This window comes from Microcaecilia unicolor, chromosome 1 (assembly GCF_901765095.1).
Source record: "Microcaecilia unicolor chromosome 1, aMicUni1.1, whole genome shotgun sequence".
Taxonomy (NCBI): Eukaryota; Metazoa; Chordata; class Amphibia; order Gymnophiona; family Siphonopidae; genus Microcaecilia; species Microcaecilia unicolor.
The window spans coordinates 308,750,287-308,775,624 of record NC_044031.1 but is presented as its reverse complement, the minus strand read 5'-3'; the positions used below and the strand labels follow the sequence as shown (position 1 = coordinate 308,775,624).

Sequence of the window (25,338 nt, the reverse complement as noted above, 5' to 3'; positions counted from 1 at the left end):
CTTACTACCAGAGCTGTTTGGGAGGTGGTTGCTAGGGAGAAATTACCTATGGAAGCAGTATGTGAAGAATCTGCAACAATGAGTGGGTTAATCTCCCGCTTATATAGTTGTATTCAATTGCAAACATCACGATACACACTTCATAGAAGGAGCTGGCAGAGGAAGATGGGCCTGGAGCTGACAGAGGCTGAGTGGGAGAGGATGGAAAGGGCAGCGGTGGGGGTGTCCACTCATGTAGCCTTCAAGGAAAACGCCATAAAGGTTTTGTTCAGGTGGTATCTGACACCTGATCGCCTTCAGCGTATATACCCTGCATCGTCAGGCTTCTGCTGGAGAGGTTGTGGTGTCAAGGGCACCAGGGGGCATATCTGGTGGGCCTGTGTAAAGATCAGGGTCTTCTGGAAATCGATCCAGAGTAGGTTACAAAAGTGGCTGGGATGCCCGATTCCTTGGAACTCTGCCTTTTTTCTGTTTTCAGCCAAGGAGGCAAGCCTTACATATGAACAGCAGGCACTGACACAGTATGCAACAAGTGCGGCTAGGATTGTAATTGCCTCCTGTTGGAAGTTGTCTAAGACTCCTACAATAGTGAGATGGCTTTATAAACTGAGGTGTGTTTGCGAGATGGAGAGGCTCCTAGCGGAGCGGCGTAACCAGACACATAAATAGCAAAAAAATTGGGAACCTTTTCTCATTCATGCATAGTGCACATGGCGGTGGCAGTTGGGGCCTGGGATGTGAGTTGCTTAGCTTAGGGGGGTGGGGGTAGTAGGGAGGGGGGTGTTGGAGATTTTGGGATTCGGGGGAGGGGGAATTTATAAAATATTGAAGTTATACCCTGTTGTCTTTTGCAAATTAGAACAGTACTAAGTGACGTACCTTCTGGCGCCTTGGCTTGTGTTTATGTATCTAATGATTTCATATTGTATTTTGTACTGTTTGTTTTGACAATAAAGACTTCATGCAAATTAAAAAAAAAACAAACAAGACATGCAGAACCATCTCTCTGCACGTGACACCGCTAGTTCTACTGTTCCCACCCCTTAATACAGGAATTTACATCAAAGAACTAGTGGCACCAGGTGCACGGAGATGGTTGCATTTGTCTTCCTGTTATTTTTACCACTGCTGCTGCCACTGCATAAACCCAGGAATGCAGCATGACTGTGAGCGAGTGGGAGGAGAGAGAGAAAGAAAATGCTACATAGTGGGAAGTAGAGAGAAGAGATGTTTTCTCCCCTCAAATGCCGATACTAAGGAATGAATTGGGGGAGGGGGGTAATAGGGTTACCATACATCTGGACTTTCCCAAACATGTCCTCCTTTTTCAGGGGACTGTCAGGGGTCTGGGTGTTTTTTTTCAGCCTGCCCATTTGTCCAGGTTTCTACACCGGCTGCAAAGAAGAAATAATCAAAAACTTCAGACAGCTCAGAACACTGCAGCTAGACTCATATTCGGTAAAACAAAATATGAAAGTGTTAAACCCCTATGAGAAAAGCTACACTGGCTCCCACTTAAAGAGCGCATCACGTTCAAAATATGTACCCTAGTTCATAAAATCATTCACGGAGAGGCCCCAGCCCACCTCTTCAATGTTGCTTTCAGCACCTAACCTTTATACCTTTCAGGAAATCTAGATTCCCCAATTTGACTGACTGTGCATTTGTTCTTTAGATTGTAAGCTCTTTGAGCAGGGACTGTCCTTCTATGTTAAATTGTACAGCGCTGCGTAACCCTAGTAGCGCTTTAGAAATGTTAAATAGTAGTAGTAGTAGTACATGTCGGACCTGATAGACCTACCACCTAGGAATGCTAAGAAATCATCCCGCACATTCCTTGATCTTCACTTTCCCAACTGCAAAGGGCTAAAATACAAGTTAATGCATGCGTCAACCTTTTCCTATTTGAGTATACAATTCTGGAATGCGCTGCTGCACAACCTAAGAACGATCTATGAACTAACCAACTTCCGCAAACTACTGAAGACCCATCTCTTTAAGAAGGCATACCACGAAGATCAACAAATGTGAACTCCTATACACATATCCAGAATTGTCTTACAATATTTGCTTGTTACACTAATATCATGTTTTATCATCATGTTACCCAAGATCCTTTTGCAATACCACATGTCAATCTTCTTATTTACTTTTCACTACTCATGATGTATTGTAAGCCACATTGAGCCTGCAAAGAGGTGGGAAAATGTGGGATACAAATACAATAAATAAAATAAATAAATAAATCTCAGGGTGACCTCCCCGAACGTACCTTCATAGTCTGAACTTGATGCAAGACTCAGAAACAAACATGAAAGTTCAAAGCAGGAATTGTGACTTCAGAACTCAAAGCAGCCAGGAAGTAAGAGGCAAAAGCAGGGGTCACCAGCGGAGAGGTCGAAGGTGCCTGGGAAGAGGTCTGCCTGCTGGGTCAGGCCACTCTCCCTCCCACCCTTTTCCTTACCATGGGTTGTTGCAATGGAACACTGGGCATCTGGCACGTCCGCCTCCTTCTTCCCACTGGTGTTCTGGGCATGTGCTCAGGAGCTGTACTTAACTCACAACTCTTGAGCACATCTGCCAAGCACCATCCTTTCCTTAACTTCTAAACAGTGACAGCTAAACGCGCTGTGATTGGCTGAGAGAGACCTGGAGGGGCATAATTGAAAGGGACGTCCAAATAGTTTTGATTTGGACGTCCTCGCACATCCCGATCCCCAATTCTCCACGGCGGTGGTCATTTCGGGCACGTAAGAAAAACACGTCCAAAAAGGACGCCCATCACAAAATCCGAAGAAAAAAAACATCCAAGTCCTCGTCAGGGACATCCTTTTTTTTTTTTTTTTTTTGAGTGAAGGACGCCCAAGTGATAGCACTTGAAAGGACGTCTGTGACGAGCACGTGGACGTTTTTTTTTTTCTTCCAATTTTTGCGATGGGCGTCCTCCTCTGCATGGGTCCCACTCACAGCAGCCCCAACAAGGGGTGCAGACCTCCCGTTAGGTTTTCCACGGTGCATGGGCTCAGAAACGATAGTGCATTGCATCGCATTCACATTATAACAGTAATTAGCTCATTTGCATTCCGTTTTCGTTAGCTGCTACCGTGACAGGAAAATGGCTCGGAGAACCCTTTTGTGCATGTAATTCCACTATTCATGATGTATTGTAAGCCACATTGAGCCTGCAAAGAGGTGGGAAAATATGGGATACAAATGCAATAAATAAATAAAATGTCCCGGTTTACTACTTACACACTAAACTGGCTAGAACCAGTTTAAAAACCACGTTGCTGGCTCGTTAAGTTTAATGCATCTGGCCCTAAGAATTTCCTTATACCTAGAGATACGCATTTGACAGCCCTCACACACCTGTTCACACGCAGCCAGGGACCCCTCCCTCCTGTCCAGCATATCTTCTCCCCCCCCCCCCCCCCCCCAATTCCGCGTCCGCAGTCCGGAACCTGTCCCTCATTCTGAAACTCCTCACCCCTTCGTCCCACCTTCAAACTTATTTTACAGATTACCTGCTGTAATCACACGACACCTCCGTTTTTCTGCTGGCCTCCCACCCCCTTTGACGCAAACATCCTTCCCTCGGTAGGGACTCATGACCCACCCCCCTCTGATGCGGCTTCCTGTTTCCGGCACACTGGACCGGCGCGCGAAGCGGAAGGATACAAAGCTACAGAGGGCGGTCGCTCGCACCAAGCCGCTTCTTCCGTTTTGCCTCTCTACCTGCTTCGACCTCATTGGCGTCCTGGATTAATGATAGGAGACGGCATGAGCCTACCTGGGCTGAAGACAGTGGGCGGAGCTTGTCGCCATGTTGGTCAGAACAAAGTGGAAATCATTATTTTAAAGAATAGCAAACTTGTGAAGTCTATGTTGTTTTATTAACTTTCCTAGGGTTTGCATTATTTCTATGTATTTGTCAGTGTTCCAGAGTTTACTTTGTTATTTGCAGTGCCGTATTTTGGATTTCTGTGCTGGGCTATATACCTTTATGTTTGCTTATAATGACAATAAAGATATTTCTATATAAAAACTATAACAAACACTTATGTGTTTTGTTTTTAATTTGGCAGCTCTTTTATTTATTTGAAAGCTTTTCAAATATACATTATGAAATAAAATTGAAAATCACTAAAACAGCATTAAAAATGATTGTAGCTGGTAGAATCAGCAATAATAAACTCCTTGGGCCTTGTTTACTAAGCCACATTGTAGGCATGCTAACAATAGAATATAATGGGTGTCTCTATTAGCATGCACTAAAACGTTTGTACGCCTACAGCGAGGCTTACTAAACAGGGCCCTTTGTATTTTGTGCTCATTTTTCTACACTGTTCTGTACAGTACAATAATACATGGCCAAATCTTAGGATATCCCTGTTTCCTGATGGGTTCCTCTTAACTGTTATTGTAAGCCCGATGCTATTGAAATTAAATGGAAAGAAAATTAAACTCTCCTTTCATGGGAGCACATGGAATCACATCTTCATTTCTTTTTAGAGGTTTGCAGTTTAGATACACAAATGGATTTTTCTGTTTTGAGCATGTTTCCAGGATATGTGGTTTTATAATTCAAAATAATAAAAATAAATATTTTGATTCACTCAGATCTCTCATTTATTGAAACATAACTAATGGGCCCTTTTACAGAAAAGCGGTAGAGGTAGTGCCGGCTTGGCACGCAGCGATTCGGCCCTACTGCCAGGCTCCTGGAGGTTCTTCCGACTCCCACCAATTGCCAATTCTGGTACTAGAAAATATTTTTTTATGTTTTTGTACTGGGGGTGTGCCCAGCGATAATCACTGCCCGGTTACCGCCAGAGCCCCAGCTGCCTCCTGCAAAATGGCAGTGTTGCAGGAATTACCACTATTGTTAGCAGAATCTGTGGTACTTCAGGAGTCAAACACCACACACCAGAATGAGAGAGAAATCTTCTTTATTTGCCAGCAAACAAAGTAGGACATCAGCACTAGGTCTCTCCTTCTCTTCAGCTCTCTGTGTCTTGTCTCTCTCGTCTCAGCTCCTTCTCTTCTAACGTAAACTGCTTCTGCTCTCCTTTATGAAGGGTCCTACACCCTTCTAGCCCCCCTTTCTCACCAGATGGTAAAGAATAGATTGATTACCCTGTCTTGAACTAATTATCTCTATACATTTATTCAAAAATATCAGTTACATAGGTTTGAGATATTTCCTAAACTGACCTATGACCTGGGGCCTCTCAAACTAGACAATGTGGCACCTATCTCCTGCATTTTATTATTATTCACATAATCAGATTCCCGGTTAACTTCATAACTTGAGCTGGGTTCATTGAGGGGCCAAGGGGCCAGTCTTGCTTAATGGCACACAGACATGGTTTGTTATTACTTTCAGAAGACCAGTCCTACACTTAGCTATAATTCATCAAGGAGAAGAGAATTGACTTTTCCTGACCTCTTTCACCTAGCTAGGACTGTGGATAATTCAAACCAGATGATGACCTCTTAAACTGCAGACAAAGCTCACTTGAAGAGTCAGACAAAGATGTAACACTGAATTGAAAAGATATTTTACATAGAGAAATAGAACTTATTAATTAAACAGAATAAAACATATTTTAAAATAAGCACAAATCAGAATTCCTTATAAGACAAAATCTAAATCATCTAGAATATCTATATCTAAACTATCTTCTTCTAAACAGCGTTCAGTCTAATCTTTTAAAACAGCTTGCTTGCTGATCCCCTCGAGATTGTCCACTATGCCTTACTCAGAATGGCATCCAGATGTGGTAAATAATACCTATGAACAATCCATCACTCAAAAAGGGACAAAGAAAGTTTCATTTCTCACTGACCTTTCTAACCTCTAGTCTAGCAAAAGCTAGACATTTGAGTAAATTAAAACCAGATGGCATTCCACCACTTTACAGGACTGAACCAAACAAACAGAATTAACAAATATGATTTCTCTGCCAGGCTGCCTCAGCAGCAAGGCAAGCTTACTGCCTGGCCATTTCCTTTTTTTCAAAGAAAAAAAGTCTTTTACAGGTGCCAGTAAAAGGGGGTCCAACCCATGCACTGACACCACCGCAGGGTCCCTTTAACCGCCATTTGGTAAAAGGACCCCTAAATGGGCTATAATGCAGTCCGTTGGTTTTCTGATAGGGAAAGGGAATGGTGCTTGATATACTGCTTTTCTGTGTTTTTTGCAACTACATTTCACATAGTATATACAAGTACTTATGTGTACCTGGGGCAATGGATGGTTAAGTGACTTGCCCAGAGTCACAAGGAGCTGCAGTGGGAATCAAACCCAGTTCCCCAGGATCAAAGTCCACTGCACTAACCACTATTGACTTATACTGTGCCAAAACTCTAACTTATCTATAGACTTGCTCCCATGATATCATCATCATCCAAAATGAGATAAGTCTGAAAAATTTAATAATGTTGAGATTAGCATATATACCTGACTGGGCATTTTAAAAGTTGATGCTGCATGTTCAGAAATCATAGGCATAAGTATAGACGGTTATTCAAACATTATCACATGCATACACCAGAACAGGCATCCATACACAAATTTCAAAAGTAAACAACAACTTTAACAGAGTACGTCCAATATTTACTTTTTATTTCCTTTTTTCCATCTTCCAAAATTCCAGACAGCAGATGTACAGATCAGTAGAACCCAAAGCAGTCCAAAATAAGTCAGAACAACACACTTTATACCTAATTGTTCAACCATCCTTAGGTTTCATTTTTGGGTTTAAAACGCAATATCATGTGCAGGTAAGGTCTGAATAAACAAAACCATCAAAGTTTTAAGCAACTGCTCTAAATATGTAACTTTGTATGAACTTGCTGGGTAATAGTGTGCTGTTTGCATTTACATCCAAACAGACTTTAAGCAGAAATATATACAACAGAGCTGGTACATTTAGACTGACTCTAGACCTGCATGAAGGTAGTACTTCCCTTATTATTCAATACCTCTGTTTTAATTAGTAGTAGTAAAAATATCAAGTGCATTTTTATAATATACCACTGCATTCCACAAAACAAAAGGAGCATGGTCCCACAAACCATCTTTCTAGAAACAGAAATATGACAGCAGATAAAGGTCAAATGGCCCATCCAGTCTGCCCATTCTCCGTAACCCTTAACTCCTCCTTTTCCTAAGGGATCCCACATGCTTCTTCCATGCTTTCTTATACTCTGACACAGTCCTTGTCTCCACAGCCTCCATCGGGAGGTCATTCCAAGCTTCTACCACACTTTCTGTAAATTAATACTTTCTTGGATTCATCCTAAGCCTATTTCCTCTTAACTTCATTTGAAAAAGGCTCTTTTCCTGTACATTAATGCCCCTGAGATATTGAAATGTTTCTATCATATCTCCTCCTTCCCATCATATACATGTTAAGGTTCATAAGCTTGTCCTTATATGTTTTATGTCTAAGACTGCCTACCAATTTTGTAGCCACCCTCTGGACCGACTCAATGTTTATACAGAAAAAAAAAGATTTTAAATGTTACCAGGTTTCAACCTAATTAAAGTTTAAAACAACCTTTGTAATTAAAAAGAACTGTGAATGTTGAGCGCCTGATTCTCAGAACATGATGTACTGTTTTGGTGGTGAAAAATATTAGCACCAATACAATGCCTGCTAGGGTGTTTCTATAACCAGCCCCTCAAAAAATCACAATGATTACGATTTAGAACAAATTACTACTGTAGCTGCTGAAAGGTTATTCCATTGAGATACTTCCTCTGTGTACATCTGGATGCTGCACAAGCCAGCATGTTTCTAACTATAACTATAACTATGATAAAATAACAATGAATGACGACAATATGGATACAGCAAGTGATAGTTGATTTTGGTAACACCAATATGACGGCTGTGCAGGGGGAGATGGCTTCAGTCTTTTGATGTCATGCCACTTCCTGTCTTATTAAACCTCCTTAGAAATCCCTAAGGAGGGCGTTCCCGTCTCATCAAAGTCCAGTGCTGCAGTTTGAGATCCACCTTGCATGTGTCCAGTAAAAGGCATCATAAGCCTTCAAAGTGTCTTCTACACTCCTGCATGGCACTCCAAGTTTATGCACACATGCATGGACTTGCACTGTATATTCCCACACTTACTGCCTTTGAATCTGTAAACACAACACTTTTCTGTGTGTGAGGCAAGTTCTACATGTTGAAATGGCTTTTATAAAATTGTGTGGATGTATATGTATGTGTTACTACATGTGCTAAAAGAGCATATGTACTTTTAAGAAGTTTGCCCATAGGTGTTCTTGGGTGGAGCTGCATACCTGTGTATTCTATTTTATAAAATACATGTTCGTCTAGAGAGTGTGGCACCCTAAGCCATTTTGCATTGAGCTTCCACCCCCACCCCGTGGCTCTGATACCCCCACAGCTCTGCCGTTCAGCATCGCTCACCTTCTCTTCCTGGTCCAGTCTCTCTTCCCCTGCACCCATAGGTCTAGCATCACTCTTTCTTCTCTCCTTTTACCTCAAACCCCCTCCTACCCCCACCCCCCAGTCATTTAGTTGAAACAATTTTTATTGAATTTTCAAATAGAACAGTGGCAGAATTAGCCAATACAATCAGAAAAACAATAATTCCCATCCTGAAAATAACTATTAACCATGTCAATTCAATAATATATGTAGTGAACAATGAGCATGAATAATGACATGATTAGAAAAATAAAAAGTAAACCAAATGGAAAAAAAATAGTGAAAGATAAAATGACTACAATAACAAATACCCAATGATGGAATATTCATACTCTGATTTCTAAATATTGTTCTAGAGGTTTCCATATAGATGCTATCTTATGGACCCTGTTGGTTTTTCCTGGTGCTTTAAGTTCATATCAAACATATAAAAGGCGAGTGTCTTACTCACTCGCAAATGCGCAGTAGAGACTTCCCTCTCTGCCCCGCCCCTGCATCAATACGTGATGAGGGGGCGGGACAGAGCGGGAAGTCTCTACTGCGCATGCCGCAGACGTACTCGCAACCGCTCCGCCCTCCCCCCCCCCGAGGTCACTGCTACCGCTCCCCCCACCCGGAGTCGCCACCACCGCCGCCCCTCCACCCGGCCAGAGCACTGTCTTTCTTATTGAACTTACATCGCACCACGCAGATGCAGCAGGCACATCAGCAAAGCTGCCGTCGGGACGGCCTTCCTTCTCTGCCTGTGTCCCGCCCTCGCCGCATTACGTCACACGAGGGCGGGACACAGGCAGAGAAGGAAGGCCTTCCCGATGGCAGCTTTGCTGATGTGCCTGCTGCGTCTGCGTGGTGCGATGTAAGTTCAATAACAGACAGTGCTCGAGCCGGGGGGGGGGGGGGCCAGCAGCGGCGACCTCGGGGGGAGGCCTTGGAACCCCCCCATTCCAAAACGAGCCCGTTTACATGGGCTCAATGGCTAGTATTACATACAAGGCATACAGGGGCTTATTTTTGAAAGAGAAAAAACATCCAATTTTGAACTGTATTATTGACTGATCTGCTATGTTTGCTTCCCTGTACTACTCGGATACAGCCTGCAGCATAAATGAAATGATATCCAAGCTGCCAAATGACATAAGAGAAAAATGGTCATCAGTAGGTGTCAAGTATAAAGAGAGCCACCAAGAGAGATTTCATCCATTCACAGTGTTTGGGACAGACATGTGGGATCTCTTAGGAAAAGAAGGAGTTAGTGGTTACTGAGGATGTGAGGCAGCCTGGGCAAAGAAATCATATTAATTTGGTGTTTAACTTTTCAGTCCTGTAAAGTGGAAGAATGCCATCTGGGTTTAATTTACTCAGAAGTCTAGCTTTTGCTAGACTAGAGGTTAGAAAGGTCAGAGAGAAATTAAACTTTCTTTGTCCCTTTTTGAGTTAATGTTAGTTCAAAGGTATTATTTACCACATCTGGAGGCCATTATGAGCAAGGCATACTGGACAGTTTCGCAGGCAATTAAAAGGATTAGATTGAACGTTGTTTAGAAGGAGATAGAATAAATAATTCTAAATGATTTAGATTTTGTCTTATAAGGAATTCTGATTTCTGCTTATTTTAGAATATGTTTTATTCTGTGTAATTAATAAGTTCTATTTCTATGTAGAATATCTTTTCAATTCAGTGTTACATCAGTGGCTGACTTTTCAAGTGAGATTGTCTGCAGTTTAAGAGGTCATCATCTGGTTTGAATTATCCACAGTCCTAGCTAGTTTTGTGTATGAAACTAATAGGTGAAAGAGGTCAGGACAAGTCAACTCTCTTCTCCTTGATGAATAGCTAAGTGTAGGACTGGTCCTGAAAGTAATAACAAACTATGCCTGTGTGCCATTAAGCAAGATTGGCCCCTTGACCCCTTAATGAATGCCAGAACCCAGTTAGTATGAAGTTGATTGGGAATCTGAATATGAGAAATAATAATAAAATGCAAGAGATAGGTGCCACATTGTCTAGTTTGAGAGGCCCCAGGTCATAGGTCAGTTTAGGAAATATCTGAAACCTATGTAACTGATATTTTGAGTAAATGTGTAAGTAATAATTATTTCAAGACAGGGTAATCAATCTATTCTTTACCATCTGGTGAGAAAGGGGGGCTAGAGAGGTGTAGGACCCTATATAACTGAGAGCAGAAGCAGCTTACGTCAGAAGAGAAGGAGCTGAGACAGAAGCCACAAGACACAGAGAGCTGAGAAAGAGAAGAAGAGACCTAGTGCTGATGTCCTACTTTGTTTGCTGGCAAATAAAGAAGACTTTTCTCTCATTCTGGTGTGTGGTGTTTGACTCCTGAAGTACCACAGATTCTGCTAACAATAGTGGTAATTCCTGCAACAGATGAGCAGACTGGATGGGCCAAACGGCCCTTATCTGCTGTCATGTTTTTATGTTTCTATCAATTACATTGTTTTGGGTGTACTAAGATGGCAGTGGCTCCACTGGGGAACCTCCTTGGGTGGAGTGGGTGGAGGCCAGCTTCAGCTTTGGACATCATGCTGTCTCCTGTCTTTAAACCTGCATGGTTGAAGCAATATCTTTAATGTGTATGGCAGTGGTTGCCAAACCTGGTCCTGGAGGCACCCCAGCCAGTCAGGTTTCTAAGATATTCACAATGAATATTCTTGAAAGATATTTGCATGCACTGCCTCCACTGCATGGAAATATCTCTCATGAATATTCATTGTGGATATCCGGAAAACTTGACTGTCTGGGGGTGCCTCCAGGACCAGGTTTGGTAACTACTAGTGTAAGGCATGGAGTGCATGAATGTATTGATATATATACAGATGTGACAAATGAGGCCTTGGGGTCAATCCTCAAAACATTACCAAACTGTCTCCATATATCTGTGAGACAGAGCAATGCAACATGCTCTGGGCCATATAATATTGTACCCAGATTCCAGGATATTTCGATCAGTTACGTGCTGATGCAGGGGTTCCCAAACGTTTTTGGTTCACGGAATCCCCCCCCCCCCCGATGGGTCTCTGCAGCATCCCCCCCCCCCGATGGGTCTCCGCAGCACCCCCCGGCCACATGGGTCTCCGTTTTCCTGCAGTCCTCTCACACCAGCACACCTCTGCATCCCTGCAGCCCCCTCTTCTCACACCAGTACACCACTACCTTTTTTTGTTACATTTGTACCCCGCGCTTTCCCACTCATGGCAGGCACAATGCAGCTTACATGGGGCAATGGAGGGTTAAGTTTCTTGCCCAGAGTCACAAGGAGCTGCCTGTGCCTGAAGTGGGAATCAAACTCAGTTCCTCAGTTCCCCAGGACCAAAGTCCACCACCCTAACCACTAGGCCACTCCTCCTTCCTGCAGCCCCCTCCTCTCACACCAGCACATCGCTACCCTCCAGGATTGCTTCCTTCTCCTTCCCCCACCACTGCTACAATGCTTGCAGCTTACATTTTCGGGCGATTCACACAGGTACTCTGGGGCCTTCCCAGTCTTCCGCGTCCGGCCCTCTCTGATGCAACTTTCTGTTGCGAGGGCTGGATGCAGCAGAGGGAAGTCTCTGCAGTGCCTGTGTGAATTGCCAACAACTGAAAATGTAAGCTGCAAGCATTGCAGCGGCGACAGGAGAAGAAGCAGGAAGTGGCAGATGCCAGACCTGCGGAAGGAGAATGTAGGGAGCGATGTACCGCGGCACCCCTGAGAATTCGCTGCGGCGCACCAGGGTTCTGCGGCACACAGTTTGGGAACTGCTGAGCTAATGTATCACACACATAGATACCTGTCCTATTGGCATTGCTACATTACAGTGCAGAAAAAGATCATCCTACAGCATTCAACACTGACGCACTGCAGTAGCAAGCAGAAAAATTATGATGTTCACACATGCTTTTAACATAAAATATGTAAGTACAGCTCCAGAGATACAGCTGATCTTTGTCATTAACAGCCACATTAATCCAAGACTTTATAGCTGTGAGCTAAATTTGCATGCTTTTTTTTCTCGTAGCAGCTCATTCAGAAACTTTATATGTTGATGGAAAAGTCTGCAGGGCACTGCTAAAACAAACTTGCTAACTCTTCTTTACGGGTGTTAAATGGTGACCCGGGTGTTAATGTGTGTTAAATGCCGATCAGGTTTTATATTTTCCCTAAAAGAAAGAGGGGTGGGGAAGATAGGCTCTTTTCAAACAATGGAGAAGACGTATGATTGTAAGCACGATTCTGTTTGCTCATATCTCGTATGGTTCTTGGAGAGAAGGAACTGTGTACCCCTCAGTGCATTTGTTCCTCCTTTTTTTTGATGTGTTAACTGTTCTAGCAACGTTTATACCTCTGGTGTGTTAACCTTTCAAGTACCGGTTAAAACCTGTGGAAGACTCCTGAAGAAGGCGCTACGGCGCCAAAACACTGCTGTGTTGAGTCAAGTTGTTGTAATAAACATTACTTTTTATTTACAATCATACGTCTTCTCCATTGTTTGAAAAGAGCCTATCATCCCCACCCCCCTCTTTGTTTTTCCCTTACTTTGTTTTGTGGGGATTAAGTGCACCTCCGCACTCTGTGTGGTACTCCCACACCTAGTGAGGCTTCTTTTTTTTTGTTTGTATTTTCCCTAGCAACTACCAACTATGATCACTAGATGGTGCCAGATCATCAGGGTCAGCTTGAATCAGGTCTAAATTTGTCCTTTTTAAAAAAATTATTAGAGGTCCTTATTGAAATCTCAAACATCTATTTGCCTCACAGTGTCCTTGTCATAAGTCAGTGTGACAAAATGTGCAGCATGATTCACCGATTCACAGGAACCTGATAGCAGCGTCAATGGAAACACTTCTGCTGTGCCCCAAGAACTGGTGCAAGAGGACAATCTTTTTCACGTGGGTCATCTTAGCTGGGGTTAGGACCGATGACCTAGAAGTGGAAGGCTCTGATCATTAACCTGAGTCATGCAGTTCCCATTCCATTTATGAAATGATAAAACCTGTAGCTACAAGCTCTGGCATTCAGTTTGGGCAAATCTTGGACTGGCTCAGCATGTCTCTACTGTGGAGCAAACAGTTTGGGCAAAACCTGGACTGGTTCAGCTTGTCTCTGACTTGGAGCAAAGTGCCTGGAAGTTGACCATAGTGGTTCAAAATTGCCTTCTATGGAGGCAACATTTAAAAGCATTTTGGCAGGTAAATGTGCATTTACCCACATAAAATCATGGTTTAACACTTGCTTCTCCCTCCTCCCCTCTCCCGATATGTATTTAAAAATGGTCAGTGCTAGGTTGAAATGGTAAAGTATACTTTGATTGCTTTTATAAATCACCATGCATACTTTCAGGTGCATTCCTGACACCTGAAATGCATATGGGTAAAAAAGTACCCAGGATGTGGATTCCATTTGCATTTTCAAAGGGAAATCATACACAAGTTTCTCTTTGAAAATGAGGTTGCAGGCCTGAGGGCAGTATCAGAATAGCATTCAAAATTTTCTAGGGGTGAAAAAAAATTACTCTCTTTGCTGGTTCTGTAATCAAATTTGACTACACTGTTGACTACACTGTTTTACCTTAAAGACTCCCCCCCACCCTTCTTGTTAGGTTGTGTGAACCTGTCTATTACATGTGTCTATAAAAAACCGTCTATACAAGAGAGGGAAGGATTGGATAGCATTGGAATACTAACATTAATATAACCTATTTTTATAGAGGGGAAGTGATAGGTTGGGCAATAATTGTACTTAACATTAATGTTTGTTATTTTCTGGGGGAAAAGGTTGGATATAAACTGATAGGAAAAAAAGAAGTGTGTAATGAAATAAATGCTGATATATTAAACCTCAGATTCCAGTCATGAGCCCCGTGTCCAGGTGCAATCTTGTTTCATGGAAGAACAAAGCTTACAGTGTGTAACCAGAGTCTTCAGACAGGTCTGAAGCTAACTGGTGATCAGCAGCAGTCTGAACATTGCCGTTGCTGTGAGTAACTACAGTTCAGTCTGGAAACTACACATTTTTGTCTAGTATTTGCTGTGCTGAAAGGTCCTTGTTTTGTCTTTTTTTTATTTTGGAGGAACAGCCTAATAATTAGAGCAGTGGGCTGAGGATCAAGGAAGCCAGGAGTCAAATCCTTGTGATCTAGGGCAAGTCACGTGGGATGTAATTCTATAACTTTGATAACATATTCTATATAGAAAAGGAGGTGCCTATAAGTTACAAGTGTAAGTGGGAGTCTCACCCATGCTCTGCCCATTTTCCACTCATGTGAACACCTAGGTGTCAAAACGGCACTATGTAAGATATGTGTATATTCACAGAATAGCACTCAGACAGCTGTTTGGCATTTACATGCGTGTATGCACATACACACGTATATACCAATATTCTAAACATGTACATGTCTAACCGGCATATATATGTTAGCACACACTTTATAGAATTAGTCTGTTAGATTGTAAGCCCTCTGGGGACAAGGAAATACTTGAAAGTAACATTGCCTACATGCCTTCACATTCACTTTGTTCTTCAACAGCTAATTTACGAGCATAGAGTGGCATGGAGGAGTGGCCTAGTGGCTAGAGCACTGGTTTTGCAATCTGCAAGCCAGAGGTGGCCAGTTCAAACCCCACTGCTGCTCCTTGTGATCCTGGGCAAGTCACTTAACCCCTCCATTGCCTCAGGTACAAACTCAGATTGTGAGCCTTCCTGGGACACAGAAATATCCAGTGTACTTGAATGTAACTTGCCCCCCCCCCCCCCCCCACCGGGAGGTGGTGGAGATGAAAACAGTAATGGAATTCAAACGTGCGTGGGATAAACACAAAGGAATCCTGTTTAGAAGGAATGGATCCACAGAATCTTATTGGAGATTAGGTGGTGACACCAGTAATTGGGAAGCATAACCAGTGCTGGGCAGACATCTATGGTCCAGTGGCGTTCCTAGTGTCGACGACACCCGGGGCAGATCGCCGATGCCCCCCCCCTGGTGAAATGACACCCCCCCGGGTGCATGCCGCTAGGGGGGGTGCCGCAGCACGCGCCTGTCGGCTGCGAGTTCAAATCGCTACGCTAAATTCTCTCATTCGCTGCAGCTCCCTCCCTCTGCCCGGAACAACCTGTTCCGGGGCAGAGGGAGGGAGCTGCAGCGAACGAGAGAATTTAGTGTAGCGATTTGAACTCGCAGCCGACAGGCGTGCGCTGCGGCACCCCCCAGCGGCGTGCACCCGGGGCAGACCGCCCCCACTGCCCCCCCTCCTTGGTACGCCACTGCTATGGTCTACACCCTGATCATGACTGAATAGATATGGATGGGCTAGAGTGTAAATTTTAAGGGGTTTTCGACATTAGCTTCAGAACTTAGTACAAGAACAGTGCTGGGCAGACTTCTACGGTCTGTGCCCTGAGAATGGCAAGGACGAATCAAACTCGGGTATAAAGTATCATATACCATGTAAAATGAGTTTATCTTTTGGGCAGACTGGATGGACTATACAGGTCTTTATCTGTCATCATTTACTATGTTACTATGGTACTCCTGTAGATTCTCTGGCATAGTCTTCCAAATTCTCTAGTGAATTTGCGTGCTTGGTATAGCTGTACATGCCAAAAAGTTTTCTTTCTGTCCCCAATCTCTCTCTCTTTCTGCTCCCTCATGAGTTTTCTCTTCCTTTTCCGCCCTAGGCACCCCCCCCCCCCAGCTTTCTCCCCCCACCCCCACAGCACATATCTATAGGAGCCTGATTTGTTGGTGTCAGTGGATGCTCAGTGCCCCCAATATTGAGAAAACTCCTTCATTGTGTTCAGAGAACAATAATTTATATTGTGTCTTGCAGGGGCGTAGCCAGACCTCACCGGGAGGGGGGGGGCCAGAGCCCGAGGTGGGGGGGGCACTGTTTAGCCGCCCCCCACCACCAAACTGCTGCCGCCGCCACATTGGACCCCCCGGCTGGCCTGCCGACGATCCCCTTGAACCCCCCCTCCCGCCACCAACCCTCCCCCGCCGTCCGCCCCGCCGCTGCATCAGATACCTTGTTTGCTGGCGGGGGTCCCCGAATCCCACCAGCCGAAGAGAGTAGCGCCTTCATTCAACGAAGTTCCTGGTGCGATCAGCTGTTTCTGACACCTTACGTCCTGCACGGGGCTACATGCACGGTGCAGGACATAAGGCATCAGAAACAGCTGATAGCACCAGGAACTTCGTTGAATGAAGGCGCTACTCCGGCGCTGAAGAAGACTCTCTTAGGCTAGCGGGGTTCGGGGACCCCCGCCAGCAAACAAGGTATCTGATGCGGCGGCGGGGCGGGCAGCGACGGCGGGGGAGAGTTGGTGGCGGGAGGGGGGTTCAAAGGGATCGTCGGTAGGGGGCCAGGGCCAAATCTACGGGGCCCAGGCCCCCTCAGGCCCCACATAGCTACGCCACTAGCACTCCAGTCATTTAGAAATGTTGGTGCCTATGCACACAACCCTTGCTGTCCTCTCCTCTAGGGTCACATCCCCTATTCCCTTCCCCACTTGTTAATTGCCAGGTCAGCTTTCCAACCATATTTTTATCCTTCCTTTCCTTTTTTAGGAAAGGAAGGATAAAACTATGGAGTGGAGGAGTAGCCTAGTGGTTAGTGCAGCAGACTCCAATCCGGGGGAACTGGGTTCAATTCCCACTGCAGCTCCTTGTAACTCTGGGCAAGTCACTTAACCCTCCATTGCCCCAGGTACAAATAAGTACCTGAATATATATGTAAATCACCTTGAATGCAGGGGCGTATCTGTAATGGGGCCACGGGGGCCAGGGCCCCATAGATTTGGCCCTGGACCCCCCTACCGACGGCCCTCGCAACCCCCCTCCTGCCGCCAACCTGCCATCGCCTACCTTTGCTGGCGGATGACCCCCCCCAACCCCCGCCAGCCGAAGCCATCTTCCTTTGTTGTTTGATTCTTCTTTCTGAGTCTGACTCTGACGTCCTGCACGTACACAACGTGCAGGACGTCAGACTCAGACTCAGACTCAGAAAGAAGAAACAATGAAGGAAGACGGCTTCGGCTGGCGGGGGTTGGGGTCCCCCGCCAACAAAGGTAGGCGACAGCGGGCAGAGGGTCAGCGGCGGTCGAGACGGTCGTCGGGTGGGCCACGGAGGTGGTTCTGGCGGCGACGGGGGGTGGTGGCAATGGCGGCAGCGCCGGGGGGGGGGGTCATTAGGGGGGGGTAAAATATGCCCCCTCATCTCAGCTCTGGACCCCCCTACTGGCAAAGTCCAGATACGCCCCTGCTTGAATGTAGTTACAAAGACCACAGAAAGGCAGTATATCAAGTCCCTTTCACTCTTCACCCTCCCCTCTCTGGATAGTCACATTCCCCAGAAGGTTTCATATTTTTATAAGGTAATTGAATTATGGTTTTTAAAAATGTGTGAATGGGCAATACCTACATTTGAAATATTGATGATTGGCACTGCTGCTTTAGGTTCTGACTTGTAGTAACTCAACCCCTTAATGTGTCTTTTATGGAGAAATGGCCCCATCTTGTGGCTTCTTGATATACAGCAGCTCCTTGTTTCCTATGTGAGATGAAATTTTGCTTTCAATTTTAACTTAAAGGAACAATAAAAAAAAAAGGTCTAATATGCCCAGTCATACAGTCATATTTGCAATAATTCAAAAGAATATAATTCTGCAAAGCTTTTAGCAATTAAATCACACAAGTAAATGTTCCTTTTTGATCCTAACAGAATAACTGGACCATTACAATGTCATTATATCTGAACAACCAGTAATAGTATTAACATATGGAAACTTATGCTACTTAACTTTAAAATGCTTAATTAAGGGCTTCTTTTATCAAGCTATGCTAGCATTTCCCACTGCGGTAATACCAACAAAGCCCATTCACTTTGAATGGGTTCCTTCAACTTGATAAAATAGGCATTAAGTGGAGAGAATGGTTTTTGGTAGGTGACATGTCTTCTAGTAGGGACATGCACAAGCAGAAGCTTTTAAAACATAATGAAAAATGTTAACCCACATTAGAACTTTTTAATGCAGATAAATCAATTGTTCTTGTACTAACTTGCAGGTTAATACACATTAAAATGATAATGGAGTGGCCTAGTGGTTAAGGTGGTGGACTTTGGTCCTGGGGAACTGAGTTCAGTTCCCAGCACAGGCAGCTCCTTGTGACTCTGGGCAAGTCACTTAACCCTCCATAGCCCACCACATTGAGGCTGCCATGAGTGGGAAAGTGCAGGGTACAACTGTAACAAAAAAAATTAAAATGATAATGTGTGCACTAAATTTTTAAGGCATCTTAATTCACGTGAATAAATGCCCATCCCTATTTCGTAGCTTTACCATTTTAACATAGGAAGGAACATTTTCCATTAACAATTTCGGTCCTTTTCCTCTATAATTCCAAAGCAACAATAGTAGCACAAGTTGTTCATTTTTTAATAGAAAATGTAGTTGGCAGTTAGACAAAATCATTAAGATTCCCCCTTTTCAAGTGATTTATACTTTATACCTATGGTAATATCAGTGTTTAAAGTTTTTGAAAGCTCTTCCTTCTTATCCCACTGATCTCTGTAAACCAGGTGACAGAGAGGAAGCAGGACTACAGTGCAGACAGCTGAAGGGCGGAGCTAGGGATGGACAAGATTATAAGTAGGGCACATGGCTATAAGAAGAACCGCACACCCTGCTGTTAATAAAGTACAAAAATTGATTCTTTTTCTGTTTTGAAGAAATTCTGCAAGACTAAATCACAATCTGATTGAACCACTATAGTAACTATTCAAATGGCTGGTTCAGCCATCTCCCATGCAGATTTCTCCAAATAATCAACTTTAAGTGGTCCATAGAGGAGGTCTGCTCAGGGAAGTTCTCACCCTACTTGACCTTCTTACTGCAGTGAAAAGCTCCTTTATAAAAATCTCTGCAAGTAGTCAGCAAATGCACTGGTGCTCTGTGCTCTGCACTTTTTTGCATTCACCTATGTTCCTGTTATTAGATTCTCCTCATTTGATCACGTTAGCCTTTTGTCTGCTGGTCTGCAAGTACAGGTGATTCTGGCACTGATGTATTTGCTAGTGCAAGGAGAGGCCTTGCCACCACATTAATGGCCAAAATGCCACATAGGTTGCAGCAAAATTTATTTTTCTACTTGGTTGAGATATAGCTTGAGGCATACTATCTGACCTGCTCCATGACTTAGAGCTACCTGATGGAGAAGCTATAATCCAGACCTCGCCTTTGTTGGCAGTACCATAGAAGACAGAAAGAAAAACTGACAGCAGATAAAGGCCAATCAGCCTACTCAGTCTGCCCATCCATACCCACCTAATAAGCTCTACAATCCCTTCCTCTATCTTAGAAATCCTCTGTGCTTGGCCCAGGGGTAGAGCCAGCCCTCCAATTTGTAGGGGGCTCAAGGGTGGACTTGGGCTTCCTTCAGTTGAAAGAGGCCTGCCTCCTGTGCATTTATGCCACAGAGGTGTTTAAACACCTCTATCATACCTCCTCTCTCCTGCCTTTCTTCCAAAGTGTACATATCGAGATGATGCGATCTTCAGACTTGTACACAGTATTCTAAATAAGGTCTCACAAGAGACTTATACAGAGGCATTATCACTTCTTTCTTCCTGCTGGCAATTCCTCTCCCTATGCACTCAAGCATCCTTCTAGCTTTTGACATCACTTTTTCTACCTGTTTGGCCACCCTAAGATCATTAGATGACCACCCCTAGGTCCTTCTCTTCTTTTGTGCAAAGATGTGCTTCATCCCCTACCCTGTACCACTTCCTTGGATTTTTGCAGCCCAAATGCATAATCCTGTATTTTTAGCATTACATCTTAGCTGCCAAATTCTAGAATATACTTCAAGTTTCACTAGATTCCTCCTCATATTATGCAACCTTTGAAGGTGTCTACCCTATTGCAGATTTCAGGATCGATCGCAAAGAGGCAAACCATACCTGACAACCCTTCTGCAATGTCACTCACAAAAATGTTGAAAAAAAAACCAGACCAAGGACCAATCTCTGCAGCACACTACTGGTAACACCCTTATCCTCAGAGTGAATGCCATGTATCACTAACCTTTGTCACCTCCCACTTAACCAAGGAGAGGAAAGAGAAAAACAGATTGGTACGGCATAATTTTGGATTGACGGGCTTCCGAGTAGAAGGAATGTAAGATTGAGGTACCTGGGGTAACGGAGATTTTTACTTGATAGGCCTTTGATTTGGAGATTGGGGTGGACATATATAAGTCTGCCCCACCTCGAAGGGGTGTGAAACTATGCTCTATTTAACCATTGTGCCACAAACCTTTAAAAGCCTGTCCTCCCAGTTTCACTCTGGAGGGTTTGGGCGCATAGGGGATAATTTCATGGGGGGAGGGGGCGACCATAAGAGGGATGGAGCTAGATTATCACTATATTGGGCCCTAGGCCCTATTAGATTGTAAGCTCTTTGAGCAGGGACTGTCTCTCTTTGTTAAATTGTACAGCGCTGCGTAACCCTAGTAGCGCTCTAGAAATGTTAAGTAGTAGTAGTAGGCAAACATACTTTCTGGACCCTCTACAATGGAGCCCCATGTACTTATTTTCTCACCCCGTCCTGAGTCACATTCACTTTCCCTTTCCTCTAGATCTTCATTCTGTGATAGAGAGGAGATAAGATCCAAGTCAGTGGCATACCAAGGATCTCCAGCATCTGGGGGGAGGGGACAATCTTTACATTTTTACCCCGCAATACTCACCACATAACAAAGGCCTCATGCCTTTGTTTGCTGACCTTCTTGCTCCTCCATAACTGATCCGTCAAGCTGGTCTCCTGCTTTTCAGTTTCATGTAGATTTTGAGAGATTTATTACAGTACTGTTGAGACTGACAGATAATGGTGGTTACTAAAGTCTTTCTCCAGGATTTTTTAGAAACATTTTAAAAATTTGATCCTATATATACATTTTGGCCCCAATCAGTGCCAGCCCAAGGCAGGATGCAACCTGAGGCAGAGCTAAGATGCTGCCCCCCCCAGGCCAAGATGCCTCCCCCTCTTGGGTCAAGATGCTGCCCCCTTCCTACCTCTAGCCCATTTGCGGTGTTTACCTGTTTAGTCACGTTCCAAAGCCGGCAGCACCAGCAATTCCCATACCCTGCCCTTCCGTCGGCACCCGCCTCCGCTGCCAGGTGACGAAACGGGTAAACGCCATGAATGGGGTGGAGGAAGGAAGGGGAAGATGCTGTTCCCCGAAGATTGGGGAGATGCCGCTTCCTGAAGAGTGTCACCTGAGGCCCCCACCTCAGGTGGCCTAATGGTCGGGCCACACCTGGTCCCAATGTTCAGACCATGGGAGATAGCCAGGCTGACTTCTGCGGTCTGCGCTGAACCCAGATATTCAAAGCCGGGCTGGTTCCGGTGACTGCCATTGAATATCCAGTTTAACTTTTGGCTGGTTTACCTTAATTGGCCAAGCCGATTTTCAGAACTGGCCGGTTATGTTGGAGCCGGCCAAAGTTATTCCACCTATTGTGGCGACCAAATATTTTTAAGGTTATTGTGTAGTTGTTAGATATTAAAGAATGCCATGTGTGTCCTTTTGTGCTCTGGATAGAATATTTATGTATATTCTGATATTATAAGTATGATTTTGTGAATATTCAACTGTAAATTGTGATGTTTACCACATTTTTAATGTACTGATTGTTGAATTATACTCTTACTCTCCTGTTTACTAAGCCACACAGCAATGCTGACGCAGCCCATTCAAAGTGAATAGGTTGTGTTGGCATTAGCGCACAGAAGTCGCAAGTGTGGCTTAGTAAATAGGGGGGGGGGTTATTCTCTTATTAGTCTTTTTCTAGTTGGTAAATAAGTTGATACATTTTAAACATTTTGCTGGATTGTTTTAATTACGGACAACAGAAACATTAAACACTACAGTTACATCCTATAAGAGGTAATGATATTTATTATGATTTTGAATTGAAATGTTTATATTATTGTTTTATGAAAATATATGTTTTACAGAACTATAATTATAATAATTATTATAGGTCTTTACATTAACTGTTTTACAGTATGGTTTTACAGTTTATATATGATGCTTTTTTTTATAAAAGATTTTCTCCCTTTATTGTAAACTCATGAATATACTCCTGAGATGCACCATTTGGCCAAAACACAGGCCCATGATGAGTCAGTGGATGTGAATAAAGAACTCTTACTTTGAGTATCATCCGTGTGATCTTTGTCTCCTTCGATGTGGTTATGTGCTGTTGCTGTTTGCAAGGGATTTCCTCTGTTTTGGTCAGTCAGTTCAGTTCAGATCGGCTAAATATGGCCACCAAACTTAGCCGGCTCTGAGATTCTGATAATTGAACTCAAGAATTACCCCCTGTGTTACTCACGTTATAATGATCCTTCAGTACATTATATGTCAGTATTCCGTTAAATATTATACTGTGCTTTGTATATCTATTTATAATTCAACAAAAAAAACAAAAGGAGGAGATATATAAAGTTCATTAACAGGCTCATTTTCGAAAGAGAAGGGTGTCCAAAAAGCGACACAAAAGGCATATGGCAGTCCCCGTGAAAGAAGGTCGCCCAAATCCAATAATCGAACAGGGCCGTGAGGACATCCTCAGCGCGAGGATGCCCATCTATGGTCGTCCCCACAGGGGGCGTGTTAGGGGCAGCGTTACGAGATGGGCACCTCCAGCATATAACGGCTAGTGAAATGGTTTCGCATGGGTGGGAACATGGGCATCCTTAGATAGACCTCAAATAAAAGCGACCAGGGTAAGGGGGAAGTCGTCTTTAGACCCATTAGCGATTTTGTGGAGTTGGAGAGTGGCGAGATCGTTCATGGGAGAGAAAGGTGAATCGTTGTTTGGAGAGAAAGCTGAGAGTATGTTGAGTACCTTTTACCTTTGTCTGTCTCCTACTCAGAACGTTTTCACCCTCACCTGCCTCTTTTGTGTTTTACCTTTTCAGCTTTCCCTACCCCTTCTAGCCCCCAAACCAAGACACCACTACTCTTTCTCTATCTCCCCCATCCCCTCCCCCTATCCCTCTCCATTCACTGTCCCCAAGTTCATATTTCATTCCCTTACCTGTTTGTTGTCTCTGTTTGTCTCTTTGTCCTGTGTGCTGCTGCAGCATGTTTGTGAAGACTGTTGTTTGCTGCTTGGAGAGTGAGTGGCTAGACGGTGTGGCAGGAGAGTTTGTAGTGGGTCAGAGAGTGCTTGCAGTGTGGCTCTGCTGTGTGTGACCGCATTGTTTGTCAGTGGTGGGTGTCAGCTTCTGTTTGTTGCTGCTGTGTTTCACCAAGTTGGTAGGGAGAAGTGAGCACTGGTGTCACTGCATTGCACCTGTAGTGTGGGGAAATGGAAGCACTAAACTCACAGGTGGCTTACGTTGGAGGAAGAGGGGAGGCACCACAGGAGATACTCACGCCCTAAAGTTTTCAGGCCTCGTAGCAGTTTCCTAGACTTCACTGACCTGCAGTGTCTCACTAGGTACCGGTTTAATAGGGCTGCCATTCAGCACCTTTGTGAGCAGCTCCAACCCCTCCTGAAGCCCAGGACCCAAAGGAACAACCCCCTCCCTGTGCACCTAAAGATCACTGCTTCTCTATCATTTCTGGCCACTGGGAGTTTCAAGTCTGTCCTATCTGTGAACACAGGTCTCACCCAGGCTTCCATTTCTAACTGCCTTACCCAGTTCCTTGATGCCTTCCTTACCCACACCTCTGAGTACATCACCTTCCCCCCCACCCCAGGCCCTGCAGAACAGCATGGCTGACTTCTACGCCTTAGCTCGCGTCCCCTAGGTCATAGGCGCCATTGACTGCACACATGTCGCACTCAGACCCCACCCCCGGGCACGAGAGGCCACTTATAGGAACAGGAAAGCATTCCACTCACTCAATATGCAAGTTGTGTGTGATGCCTAGGGGGAGATTCTAGACGTGTGTACCCGATACCCAGGTTCCACCCATGATGCCTATATATTTCAGCACTCAGGAATCTTCCGCAGGTTTGACCGAGGGGAGATCACCAGTAGATGGCTCCTAAGTAAGAGCAGCATGGAACTACCCAAACTATACCTCCTCCACAACCCACTATCCCCCCCCCCCCCCACACACACACACACAAGGTACCTGCTCCAAACAATACACACTCATCTTTCCTGTTTCTCCCCCTGGCCAACAGTCCAAACAGTATAATGCAACCGCATGAGTGGTCTCTTAATATGGGCATAGCCCGCAAGATCTTCCAAGCACGGGGCACACCCTCGGTGGATCTTTTTGCCACTCAGATCAACCACAAGGTCCCTCAGTTCTGTTCCAGGCTTCAGGCCCATGGCAGACTAGCGTCAGATGCCTTTCTCCTCAATTGGGGGACAGGTCTTCTGTATGCGTATCCTCTGATACCTCTGGTTGAAAAAATGTTGTTGAAACTCAAGCAAAACCGTGGAACCATGTTTCTGATATCGCTGTACTGGCCATGGCATTTATGGTTCCCTCTTCTTCTGGAAATATCCTCCGAAGAACCATGGAGGAGTCGCATCATCCCAAGCTCCAGTCTCTGTCTCTCACAGCTTGGATATTGAGAGGCTAGAATTCGCTTCCTTGGGTATTTCGGATGATGTCTTCCGAGTCTTGCTGGCTGACAGGAAAGATTCCACTAAGATGTGTTTACTCTTTTAAATGGAGGCGGTTTGCCATTTGGTATGAGAGCAAGGCCCTAGATCCCCTTATTTTCCCTACAGAGCTGGCAGAGCTGGTGGTTGGGAGGCAGGGCTAGTGCTGGGCAGACATATACGGTCTGTGCTGGGGCTGGTGGTTGGGCGGCGGGGATAGTGCTGGGCAGACTTAT

General features: G+C 44.5%; 1 protein-coding gene across 3 annotated transcripts in view; it reads right to left on the bottom strand.

The window, feature by feature from the left end:
• The window catches only part of PICK1 (protein interacting with PRKCA 1), an 85,658-nt gene extending 82,049 nt beyond the window's left edge, over positions 1-3,609 (bottom strand). Inside the window, exon 1 of one of the 3 annotated variants that reach the window (XM_030208218.1) lies at positions 3,531-3,609. The gene's annotated coding sequence lies outside the window, so the exon portion shown is untranslated. Of the gene's footprint in view, positions 1-1,296; positions 1,319-3,369; positions 3,391-3,530 lie in introns of those variants that run through there. The other 2 variants (XM_030208235.1, XM_030208225.1) reach the window with 2 other exon arrangements.
• Between the last annotated feature and the right edge of the window lie 21,729 nt (positions 3,610-25,338).